Source organism: Jaculus jaculus, chromosome Y (genome assembly GCF_020740685.1).
Source record: "Jaculus jaculus isolate mJacJac1 chromosome Y, mJacJac1.mat.Y.cur, whole genome shotgun sequence".
In the NCBI taxonomy this organism is placed as follows: Eukaryota; Metazoa; Chordata; class Mammalia; order Rodentia; family Dipodidae; genus Jaculus; species Jaculus jaculus.
Window position 1 is genome coordinate 3,337,358 of NC_059126.1, and position 13,072 is coordinate 3,350,429.

The 13,072-nt window shown below is 39.2% G+C and overlaps 1 non-coding gene across 1 annotated transcript; it reads left to right on the top strand.

The window, feature by feature from the left end:
• The first annotated feature begins 3,246 nt into the window (after positions 1 to 3,246).
• LOC123457122 lies at positions 3,247 to 3,351 on the top strand. Its single transcript, XR_006634896.1, has one exon. It is a non-coding gene; the product is annotated as a U6 spliceosomal RNA (small nuclear RNA).
• The last annotated feature ends 9,721 nt before the right edge of the window (positions 3,352 to 13,072 follow it).

Below are 13,072 nucleotides of genomic sequence, written 5' to 3' on the forward strand. Positions count from 1 at the left end.
TGCCTCGATTTCATTCTGATCTCCCACCACATCCACACATGAACTTTGATACCCTCAGTTTTGCTACTGTTCTTGCACTAACCTACCTCACACAGCATCAACATCCAATACAGGGTCCAATGTCTTTCCCCTACCATCTCCATCAAAGGGCTAATATCTCCCCACCCATGGAGTGACCGTCTTGCCTCTTTGCATGGCACGCTGGGAATCATGGTTCTGCCATTCTCGTCTTCTTTCTCCCTCACTCTCCTTTTGAGATAAGGTTTTACTCTAGCCCATGCTGACTTAGAATTCACCATGTAATCTCAGAATGGTATCAAAGTTAATGATTTCCTAACTCCACCTCTTTGCTGGGAGTAGAAGTGTGCATCATCACTCCTAGCCCTCTTCTATTTTTAGAACAAAGTCGGACCCCAGTGTCATGTGTCAAAGTATTCCAGGAAGCTATGTCTCTATCATAGCTCATCTAACTGCCAGAAAACTGCAATGTTCAAGTTATCATTCTAGTTCTATAAATAAAGGAGTCATTCTGAGAGCCAGTTTTCAAATAACTCTAAAACATGCCAGTCCAGGATCTACCCTTGCATGAATGAATTCAGAGTGCCCAGTATTAGCACTACACAAATATTGAAGCTCCAGAGCACTCACAGTAAATTCTGTACTCAAATACAACAATGGATTTAGGTTCTAAGCATCCTTCTCTGCATACTAACTCTAGCTGCCATCATGTCCCTCCAGCACCTCACAGGCACATACTATTCCAAGGCCATAGTAAATCCCTGGCTCCCCTGGTGAGCAATGAGTAACCACACCATTAAATATGTTGCCAAAGAGAAGCTCAAGACCCAAATCTGGATTCTGTTCATGTTCTCTGAAGCCCTCTTTTGCAATCTCCCCCATTATATTACAGAGTATAAAAGGAATTTTGCCCTTAAAACGTTTCCTGTGGATGGTTTTACTATTAGAATATAATTCTTTATGGTCCTTTCAGTAGTATGTTGTATATTAATCGATGCATAATGTATTTCTTATAACTTCCCTATGGGCAAGATGGAGAGTGTCACCAATGCAAACTGAAAGCACTGAATTTAATATATCTACATGGCAGTAATTCTAGTGAGTATGAGATATTTTAGGGTGACTGTGTGAAACCAACTCTACAGTGCCCCCAACTTCATGGTCATGTTGTTTACCTATCTGTTTCTCTGAGCCAGTGTTGGACAGAAGCATCTTGCCATGTGAGAGTTTTATTGTTCCTCACTCTTCCAGGCCATCCAGCTCAACTTGTATGGGCTAAACCATCAAGTGTTGCTGTTGATAATCTCACTGGCAGATGGAAGTTTGATAACTCATATTTTAGCTCCCCAAGTGTGTGGTTATGTCACGTCGGTCATCACAAATGTGAGTATAATGACTCAGATCTGCTGGTATTGTCTTTCTAGATAAGTCAGAATGCTCACCTCTAAACTAGCACAAACACTTACACCACTTAAAACCGTGAAAGTAAAGGCATGAGGAACTTCTCACAAACTATAAAAGAGGTATTTAGCTCTCAATTTCATATGAATGGATTTCTGAGGTCAGCAACAAATTCTGCTACTTATTCCAAATCCTACTTTCAAAATGCTCTGAAAAAAATAGGTTGTATTTTACCCATACATTTTGGGGAAACCCTTTTCTCACAAGGTTCTCAATGTGGGATTATACAATTATTATGGCAAAAGGCACAAACATTTATTATCAGATATACAAACCATATTAGAGCCCTTTAAATCTACTATGACCTTACAAATATCAGTTTTTAATGAATATTGACAATTATTCTTTAAGTTATAGATAATATAGATAATGACATTGGTGTTGTAGCACTATACTATAGTGGGGAAATCATATGATATAAAACCTAAGATTGTTTTCACTCAGTTGCAAAAGCATAATGCAAGTCCTCATAATGCAAACTCATACAGAGACATCAGGATTTATAGTTTACATCATATTCTAGCGTTGTCACTATGGGATGGGATGTGATGAACACATGGCGGTTTATGTCCTCCATGCTTTCAAGCTGTGGGATGTGCTTGATTAGAATTCGTAGGAAATCTATGGACATGATGAAATCACTGCAAATTTAATGAAAATTGAAAATGTACCATAGGAAATTAAATGATTAGTATAAAATTTCAATATTTAGAGTAATCATTCCCCAAACATATTTTCTCTAACTGCTTCCTATTCACTTTATCATTCTCAAATTAATAAATTAATAAGAAAATGAATAAATTAATGATTTTTTAAGGTAGGGTCTTACTGTAGCTCAGGCTGACCTGGAATTTACTAGACACTCTCATGGTGGCTTTGAACTCACAGCGTTCCACCTACCACTGCCTCAATACTGGTGGGATTAAAGGTGTGTAATACTATATTTGGCCTAATAAATAAATAAATATTTTAAAGTAGAGTTGGAGAGATGGCTAAACAGTTAAGGCTCTTGCCTACAAAGCCTAAGGACCTAAATTTGATTACCCATTGCCCATTTAAAGTCAGACTCAAAGAGTTGTGGATATATCTGGAGTTCATTTGCAATTGTTGGATGCTATGGAATGTCCATTCTCAATCTCCCTCCCTCTCTGTCTCTCTCTCTCTCTTTCTCTCTCTCTCTCTCTCTCACACACACACACACCCTTTCATCCTTCTGTCTCTTTCATTCACTTTCTCTCAAATATATAAATCACATTACTTTTAAGTGTCCAATTTCCAACTATATTTTACATGTTTGGATGAATATCGGTTTTTTTCAGGCAAAGAAATGACATATGTGCATTTTCTGGATATATTTTCTATGCTGTCATCAAATTCTTATTTGAAAATTAAAAATATAAAATATATGAAGCACATGGTCTACTCAGACAATTTTTAAATGGTAAACGTAGTACAATATATTCAAATAAGTTCATCCCAACTTTATTTATATCACTGCTGTTCTTAGGAACTCAGCAGTTAAAACTTTTATTTTTTTTTTAATTTATTTGAGAAAGAGAGAGAGAGAGAGAGAGAATATGGGCACTCCAGTACCTGTAGCTCATGTACCTGCAAAAAATAACTGGGACTTAACATCATAACAATAATCAATGAGTATAATTATTCAGTTTCATGTTTTTGTAGGTAGGATATCTGGGGGGTGTTGAATTAGAGACACAGTTTTGGTTTAGGATTACATTGAAAATGGGATGACAAAAATAAGATACTGTTCACTTCAGTAGTACCTTTACTACAGTTGGAATGATACTGATTACATAAACATGGCCCCTGTTCAGGGATGACAAACGACTTCCTGAAGTTTTCCATATTTTGTTTTATTTTTATTTATTTGAGACAGAGGTAAAGAGAGAATTGGCATCCCAGGGCCTCCAGTCACTGCAAACAAACCACCGACACATGTGCCAGCGCATACCTCTGGCTTATGTGAGTGCTGGGGAATCAAAGCAGGGTCGGTCCATTGGCTCTACAGGCAAACATCTTAACCACTAAGCCATCTTTCCAGCCCAAGTGTTCCATATTTTAAATAAAGAAAATTTAGGCACCTCAAATAAGTAGAAGAAATGGTATTGTCTGATCTTGAACATATATTTCTTCTCAGTCCCAAAGGTGGACTACTTCTCAATGGATTTTGTCTCAACGACTTCTATGATATTAACAATTGACTATTATTATAATGAAAGGGAAATTCAAGATGTGTTTCTAGTATTGTGTAAGTTATGCAATTTGATTCTGTGTTGGAGAAAATACATCTCTTTACTTTGGAGATGAGAGTATGCATGCCTGTTTTTCACAATCTAGCTTCTTCCCGTGTGTTTTGAAACCATACCAGAACTTTATGAAAAATATGTAATTCTCTCTTTTGTTGATTCTTTTTGTTTGTTGTTGTTGACAATGAAGACAAGAGGGAAAATAGAGACATCAAAATAACTAGAAATTATTTATAAAGAATTAGAGATTCAGTGAACAGGGAGATATGGGAGGAGGGGGAGCAATGTTTACAAGAGGGTGACAATATCAGAGTATATTGCGTACAAAAACTATAGTAGAATTCATGGACTACATGAACACTTTTGGTGATTTCCCTTTCTGTATATTTTGATATGAGAAGCACAGAGACTATATTCCACAACACAGACTAAGATAAAATAGATATACTCAGATCTAATCATCATAAAATTCCATATGTGCAATCCAGAATTCCTTTCCATTTGAAGAACATACATGAGAGAAGAAATTACTTTCATGTCATTTTTCCAAAGTGTAGAAAAATGAGATAATCCGTAATGTGTGAATCAATCTCCCATAAAGTTGTCCTTGCTGGGTAGCATTACCAACATGAAGGGGATAATGAACAGAAGGTGTGAGATACCACTGGAAGATTAAGCTTGATCAATCCATACTTTACAAATTAGGATAGGTTTTGTGTTCAGAAAGGACTCTAAAGGTTATATTTTCTGATCTCCATACCATGAAATGCAGGGAAAATGCCACATTATAAGTGAAGAGACACAAGAAGAGTATGCAAAGCTGACTAGTGAGAAAAAAATTTCAAATCAAAATATTCTGGATGTCACCAAGACAGGTGAATCACTCTTGTGCTACCATGGAAACATAAAGATTAAAGTTTAAAGAAATCCCTGCATCTTCTGATAGTCATTTCTCATTCAGAGTTAGTTATGATTAAAGATCTTGGATATTAAGAGAATGAAATATCATTTTATTCTATCTTTGTTGTATTTTACAGACACCTGTGCTAAATAGAGATATTGACTATGTAAGTAGAAAATGGCCCTCACAACTCTTGTAATGTTCAATGTAAATAACATGTGAAGTCATTTGAAATCAGTAAAACAGAAACTATTCATACAAAAGCATGAAATAAAGAATGTACTATTGCAATATTTATAATTCACACAACATGAAATTAGTTCAGGATAGACACTGAGTTTCTTGAATTGAAGGCTAAATTACTAAATGTAATTAGAAAATACAATCTAAAATATGAGTATTAAACACTTTAATTCTCTTGTGAATACTGACATCACATGGACAGCATATGTACAATATCTCAATGGGACTTATCTTTGCCATGTGTGGCCTAGGTATATTTATAATTAGTGTGAGTTTGGGACATCACTATATACACAGGATCTCACACTTCTATTATTCATTGCTGTTTGCATTTGATTGTTTTTTTTTTTAGTATTAATAGCTCTCTTTGTCATTAAATGGCTTCATTTCAAATACCTGTCAATGTATTCTGAATAAATAAATCTACTACTGGGACTTAGATGAACAGGCCTACCTCAGAGTCTTTGTCAGAAGTTGAATATGGTTTTCTTTGCCTTCTTGTTTTGGAAAGCTATATTTGTTGATGGAATAGTAAGTGATAAAATCAAGTCAATTTTGAAGTAGAAAAATATGCAGATTTTTGAATAAATAGTATTAGCTATGTTTTGTCACCTTTTTCTTTGAAAATAAGGAAGTATATGGATTATCTGACAAAGAGGTTAACACTTCATATGTTACTGCATTCAAAAAGATAACTGCCAGGCATGGTGGCGCATACCTTCAATCTGTGCACTTGGGAAGCAAAGGTAGAAGGATTGCCATGAGTTCGAGGCCAGCCTGAGACTATATAGTGAATTCCAGGTTAGCCTGGGCTAGAGAGAGACCATACCTCAAAAAAATAAAAGATAACTCAAGGCAGGTTGTAGTTGTGAATGTGTCTATTCCTAGCACTTGGGAATCATTATGACTTCAAGACCAGCATGAGATTACATAGTGAATTCCAGGTCATCTTGGGCTACCACATCGAGAAACAGCTTTAGTGGGCTCTGACCATCAAGGGTAAGATTTCATTCATTCAGACATAGCCTTATTCCCCTTCTGACCCCTCACATATTGCAAAGTCCCCCATGGCAAAATAACATTAGTAGACATGGTTCAGCAAGTGCTGGAACTGCATCATTTAGAAACAGCCTTAAAAATCTCAGAAAAAGAAAGTTAGCGATGCAAACGTATGGAAATTGCCTTCATAAACCGTACGAATTTCCCTTCTTGAGAACTAACGTTATAGACTCTGTCAGCAAAGGTAGAAATTGTCCTCACTGAGAAATTGTTTCAGCAATTGTGTTGGCAACTGACGAGGAAATGCAGGAATGGCTCTATGAGAAATGGTGTTTTGCGTCTCTGTCCAGCAAGTGTTGCATTGAACCTCATCAATAAATAGACATAGCAGACCCTGAGTAGCAAGTATAGGAATATCCCATACTATGGGCTTTAGCAGAAAGGTCAGGAATTGTTATACCCGAGAAAAGCTTTAGGACATGTGGATCAGCAGGTACAGGAATTAGCTTAAAGAAGAAAAAGACTTACATGAAGAGAAGAAATTGCCCTTTTTGACAAATAGCTTTCAGCAACTATGCCAAGGACTAAACCAAAAACTATTTCTGGCTTTGAGGACCATATAGTTCCCTTTGATCAACATCACAAAATGGCTTGCAACCAATTTCTGGAACTTGGAGATGCTAGCCAGAGCTAAATGATTTAGGGGTAGGATTCACCCCTCATTATCCAGACCTCTTCTTATCAGACAATCCCTCCACATGTCTACTGAGTGTAATATCTCTTAGTCCAGTGTATGAATTACCTGTATTGAGAGATAGCCTTAGTAAACTTTTCCCAGCAAGTGTATTAAGTTGCACCAGTTTAAAAAAAAAATTGCTTGTTTGAGAGAGGAATAGGCATAGAGGAAGAGGGAGAAACGAAAGTAAGAAAGAAAGGTAGTGTGTGTGTGTGTGTGTGTGGGTCTGTGTGTCTGTGTGTCTGTGTCTGTGTAAGGGTGCACCAAGGTATCTGGCCTTGAAAACAACCTCCAGCAAAATTTACCACTTTTTGCACCTGTCATTACATGAATCTTGGGGAATCAAACCCAGATTTCCAGTCTTTGTAAACAAATCCTTTTATCCACTAAGCCATTTCTCCAGTCCTGAATTACCATATTGGAGACATAGATGTCACAGACACTTTTGAGTGAGTGTAGGGATTGTCCTCATTGAGAAAATACTTAGTCACTTCTGGCTCACACAATCACAACAACACAACCACCACATGTTCTCACTCATCTGAAGTTCCTAATATGAAACAGGTCAAACTGATTACATGACTGAAGAGCATCTTGAGGCTTGGACAATAGTGGTGGGTATGGCTTAAGGTAAGGGAAAGAATGGGGGAGGACTCAAAACCTGAAGACAAATTGAACTGGTTCCATAGAATCCTAAATGCTGGAAATCAGACTAGAAGGTGGAATTCTCAAGCAAAACTTAGATAGACCACCTGAATCAAAAGGTACTGAAGAGAGTGAAAAGAAACCTAACCTCAAATTTCTATTGTTTCTCTTTCTTCCCTGGATTTTTCTTTTTTTTCTTCCCCTTTGGCGCTGACCTGTAATTCCCTGTACCAGGATGTGGCCTACAGCCATAAGGAGTTGTTGATTAGAAAGACCTATTATACCTCCCAAAACAAACAAGACCGACTTCTGACAGAGCACTTGAATAACTCCCCCCCCCGCCAGAGGTTAATGGTAAGATCCTGCTGCTGAAGACACCAATTGCTGTCAGCTGGAACCATGGAGAGACCTAATTGGAATCCATAGGAGAGCCAGTCTTCAGATAATTAGCCCATCTAGTGCTGGAAGTCGCTACATGAGATACCAGGTGGAAGTGGCCAAAATCTGTCCATGCAACTCAAACTCTAAGTTATTAATAGTTATCCTATTTAACTGGCATTGACTTCACTCTCCATTGGAGAATCTGCTTATCTTATTCAGATGGGACCTGGACTTGAGGGGATAAACAACCCAGCACACTCCACCACAGCCCCAGCTGAAACCACAAAATAATTGGGGAAATGAGCAAGAAGGTTTATACTCGCATTTAGGCTGATATCAGCACAAGAGTGATGGAGAAAGATACTGAGGACACTCAACACCTACCAAACCAGACATCTAGAAGCTCGTAAGTGCCCATCACTAAAGTAGACATAAAATGCTCAGTGAATTTTACAGAAGAAGAATCAGAAATATTGTTATAGCCGCAAGTTGGGACATTTTCAATTTTGCACAAAGAAACTGCCTCTCCCCCACAATTGACTGCTGCCCCATAATGCATGACTCATGATACCCATGAGGTTGACCTGCATCCCTAATGAGGTAGGACTCTTCAGAAAAGGGGGAGGGAGGAGGAAAGGGATGGTACCAACATGTGTTTATACAAATAGGCCCATATCTAATAATAATAATGAAATAAGATGTGCTCTCACAGTCTCTGCCCAGCAAGGTGTCATTGCCCCTTCATGGAGAAATAAGTTGAGTATGTTTTGAACTATGACTGGAATGTGAAGGAAGGATACTCATTGAGCAATAGCCTTAGTGATCTTTGTCCAGCAAAGATAGGTAAGGGTGAGGCTCATTGAATGTGACTCTCAACAGAGGGCACACAAAATGACAAGTACTCTTTATTGTTTTTGTCTAAAGTGGAATTCAAGTTGGCAACCTTATTCTGACCTTTGTCTTTCCAAAGGGAAACATTCTAAGAAACCAGGTGCAGAATTGAATCCGTACATAAAAGATATACAGTTCTGTAGGGAGATCAAATTTGCCAAGGCATTTCCTCTGAACTGACCCCACAAAAAGCCACAGTGCTCCCAGAAAGGCAGAACTGGGGTGCTTCTATTAACTTAATGGGAGATTAAGTCCAGAGAGCACTTTCTGGGACTCTATAGAAATGAATAATTCTGATACATAATCATGAAATACATAAATCTGAGACACAGTTTTATTGTTTGAGTGTAGGTTAACAATATGAAAAGTAGAACTCTAGCACTTAAGAGTATACAGCGTTGGGAAATGAACCAGATCAGCTGCTAGCAACATTACAAAAAGTAATTAGTGCTTTTTAAACAGTCTGTTTAGGAGGCAACAGACACACTTCTGAAGACAAGCACAGGTGAGTGTATATTTTGTGGAATATTGTCTGCTGAGGGAAAACTCACTCTTCATTGCAGAGAAAAGGACTCCCTCTGTTTTAATAGGATTTGTTTAATGGAGAAGGTAATGGACACAGCAACAACTGCCTTTGCAGCTTCATGTTGAAATTCCATTCTGTTTGTCACACTACTATGGGTGATATACAATGTGCCAAAACAAATCTTCCCAATATTTTGAGAAACTACTGAGCCACTTTGAAAAACTGACCACCACGGGTCACTATTGCCTTTAAAGCAGGGAAAATACAATACATAGTTATCCCATGTGAAAAACTCTTCATGTCCCATCCCACTATATGCAACATTCCATTTGTTTGTAGGTAATCAAATGCCTAAATTTTACATATGGTGGATAAAATACCCACTTCATGCTATTAAATTGTTTGTCCACTATAAATTCAGCTCGTTTTCATATAGATAAATTCTGAAAGGGAGGGAGTAGAAAAAAACTAATAAATATCCAAAAGATCACTCAAAATAGTTTTTTTCTCTAAGGTGTTAAATATGGTCAGTGGAGATTGCTCAGTGGATTAAGCTTTTGTTTTGCAGGGTAATAACTGGCATTCAGATCTGTAGCTTCACTATAAGTGCCAGGCATGGTGGTCTACCTGTAATTCCAGTGCCTGAGAGACAGAGACAGGAAAAAACTGGCTAAATAAAATATATCAGTTTTGGGATCAAGCTATATCTAGATGAGGTGGGGATAAATCAGCGAAGACACCCAAGGTCATCCTATGATCACTGCATGTGAACTAAGACACACGTGTCCACCCACATATATGTGAACATGCATACACACTCCACATATATACAAAGGTACAAAATTTTTTTAAAAAATGAAACTGGGTGTGGTGGTGCTTGTTTATTATCCCAGTACTTGATAGGCAGAGGTAGGTTGCTCTCCAACAACAGACTACATAATGAGTCCCAGGTCAGCCTGGTTAGGGTGAAGACTTCACCTCAAAAATAATAAATAAATAAATAAATAAATAAATAAATAAATAAATAGCATATAAAAGATGTTTAAAGGCCTCAAGTTCTCTAACATTTAAAAAATATTTTATTGCTCTGTGGTCTACCCATGTCAGTGTATGGGCAGGTAGGTGGGTGGAGCAGCCTGGGATCCAGCTTAATGAGAATCCAAGGCAGCCTGGGGCAGTTACAAGTAGCCTGGGTTTTTGCTCTCTCTTTCCAAAGCCGCCTAGACCTTTACAGGAAACACCTGCCCCACAAGACACTGGAGAGGGTAGGATCAACACTAACCTAAATCTTCTACATCTTCCCTCCCTCCCTCTCCCCCTCTCCCCTCTATCTCTCTCCTCTCTAACTCTTGTATATTAGTTATGTTTTTCCTCAATTTATTAGTGGGCACTGGCCTGTAACCCCCACTTCCAGCTTGGGGCTACCATCCAAATGAACTTTTGATCAGAGAAACCTACAAGGTTTCCCAAAACAATGACAGACTTCTGTCAGAGTACTTGATGACCCACCAAAGGCCAGTGGTAAGACCCTATTGCTGAAGACTCCATATGCAGCTGATACGCAAAATCCAATGGCATGGCTGGAAGCCAGGAGAGAGTCAGTCCCCAGACAGTCAGCGTGTCTAGTGCCAGAAGGTGCTACATGGGCGACTGGGGGAAACGACCAATATCTGTCCAAGCAACTCATGGTCTAACCTACTTAGCAACAAATAACCTGATGTGATGCCCACACAAGTGCAATAGTGGCACACAGCCATGGTAAGGAACCAACTACTCTTGATTTGGCTAACCGATCCCCTCAGTGGTACTAGACCCATAGCTGGAACTGGGAAACAAGTCAGAACCACACCCAAACACAAGCCCACTCTACAATATCAAGCTACCATCAATCACGGGGTATAAGAGGGCCTACACCTGTCAATCTGTCTATCAAAAAAGTAAGTGTTGTCTCAATTTTCTTGGTGCTAACTTACTCTCCGTTGGAGAATCTGCTTCTCTTTTTCAGATAGATGCAGATCCTATGGAGAGAGCTGCCCCAACATACCTCAAAAGGGGCCCAACTGAAACTAAGGACAATTGGTGAAACAAGCAAGGGTGATGTTTTCCTGTGAACCGGATACCAGCACAAAGGGGAAGGAGACCAACACAGAGAAAAATCAACTCCTACCAAATCAGAGAGCCAGAGCCTCAGAGGCCCCCAACACCTCAGCACTGAAGCAGACCAAAAATGAACCCAACATGGCTCAGGGACATTTTGCGGAAGAGGGGGGGAAAGAATGTTGGAGTCACATGTTGGGTCAGGATATGCAGAGACATTTATCATACCAATAACTGGGGGCTAACTCCACAAAGCACGACTCACTTACATCAACAAGGAGGGTCCAATGGGAGAGGGTAGATCACAGATGAGCCTAAACAATGGTACCAAACTGCCTGTATTTACTGAAAAGAAAACTAATAAATTAAATTAAAAAATAAAAGAAAAAAATATTTTATTTATTTATGTTGACAGAGCATGAATAAAAAGAAGATAGCTAGAAAATGAGCATGTCAGGGCCACCAGACACTTCAAATGATCTCGAGAATTACTCACCAACTTGTGCTTCTAGCTTTCTATGGGTACTGAGGAATCCCACCTGACACCTTTGGCTTCACATTAACCACAAAGCTATCTCTTCACTCCATGTTTACAAACATCTTAATGAGATTATGATCACATTCTATGGAAGCAGTCACTGTTTTGAATTCAGGAGAAAGTAATTGATTCTAATTCTATAATTATGAGAGGAGTAGGAAGATAAACAGGCAGAAAAGGAAGGCAAAGATGAGAAGAAGAAGAGTGTAGGAACAGGGAGAGGAAAAGGAGGAAGAAAGCATAATGGAGGCACACAACAGGAAGGACAAAAGAGGTATGGTAATGGAGATGGTATAAGCTATCCCTGCAAGGTCGCCCACCTCACAGGCAATCATAACTGAAAATGCCTGCTTGAGGTGCCCTGGGTTGACTTTGAACTTATGCCTTTCACATGCTTAATGCCAGCTTTGTTTTTAATTTTTTATTAGTTTTCTATTCAGCAAATACAGGCAGTTTGGTACCATTATTAGGCTCATCTGTGACCTACCCCTCCCCACTGGACCCTCCTTGTTGAGGTATATGGGTCGTGCATTGTGGAGTTAGCCCACAGTTATGGGTAAGATAAATGCATATCTGCATATCATGACCCAACATGTGGCTCTGGCATTCTTTCCGCCCCCTCTTCTGCAAAATTTCCCTGAGCCATATTGGTTTCATTTTTGGTTGGTTTCAGTGATGAGATGTTGGGGGCCTCTGAGGCTCTGGCTCTCTGATTTGGTAGGAGTTGATTTTTCTCTGTGTTGGTCTCCTTCCCCCTTGTGCTGGTATCTGGTTCATCAGGAAAACAGCACCCTTGCTTGTTTTGCCAATTTTCCTTAGTTTCAGTCGGGGCCTTTTTGAGGTATGATGGCCACCCCATCATACATTACTGCCAGCTTTGTAGGGTGTGGGTAATTCCTTGGGCAATCTGCCTCTTAACCATGCTCCCCAGGCTGTGCTATGAGAAGGTAGGTGAAGGCTTAGCTGAGTGGCTTGGCCCCTTAAACACCCCATCATACCCCTTGTACTTGTCCCATTTCTCAGGTCCCTGTAGGCCTCTCCCAGGCACAAACCAACTACAGATTGCCAAGTGGGACTGACAGAACCTACAATTCTGTACCTGATCTCCCAGTCTCTCTTCCAGTACTGAAACACTGGTGATCACAAATCCCACTCCTGAGAGTTCTGGGCACAGTCCAACTAAGCAAGCAGTGTTCTATCTCTTCAGGAGCCCATGTACAGATTCACATGACTCCATTCATTTTCCTTGAGTTTTGAGAGCTGTGAGGAGCATGTATTCTGTCTTTTTAAAAAATATATTTATGGGCTGGAGGGATGGCTTACCAGCTGAGGCATTTACCTGAAAATGCAAAGGACACAGGTTTGATTC